This window comes from Penaeus monodon, chromosome 19 (assembly GCF_015228065.2).
Source record: "Penaeus monodon isolate SGIC_2016 chromosome 19, NSTDA_Pmon_1, whole genome shotgun sequence".
In the NCBI taxonomy this organism is placed as follows: domain Eukaryota; kingdom Metazoa; phylum Arthropoda; class Malacostraca; order Decapoda; family Penaeidae; genus Penaeus; species Penaeus monodon.
Window position 1 is genome coordinate 21,448,848 of NC_051404.1, and position 337 is coordinate 21,449,184.

A 337-nucleotide genomic window follows, 5' to 3' on the forward strand; every position below is an offset into this window, starting at 1 on the left:
CCCACCCCACAGCCACATAGATCCGATCGCGCACAATCATATCCAACTGAAACCACCAAGGGAATCCGACTGCTTCTGCTCTGGCCAATCGCGCATCGCGAGCCAGCGCAAAGCGCGATTCCCCGAAGAGCCTCAACCGAAAGCTCTTCAATAGATCTTCAACAAGGCCAATAAATGGATATAAGGCCGATGGAAGTTTATAATTAGTCTCATAACGCTACAATATGTTGATCGCAAAGTTTTGCAATAAGGATCATTACCAATAAACTCCCCGGAACAGGGCGGTTTGATGCAGCCTAAGATATTCTTGTTGTCGATATTACGTGAACTGGTAATT

At 46.3% G+C, this 337-nt stretch overlaps 1 protein-coding gene across 1 annotated transcript in view; it reads right to left on the reverse strand.

Annotated features, from left to right (window-relative positions):
* Positions 1-337, reverse strand: part of LOC119585359 — a 47,005-nt gene that overhangs the window by 7,706 nt on the left and 38,962 nt on the right. The gene's annotated exons all lie outside the window — the stretch shown is intronic.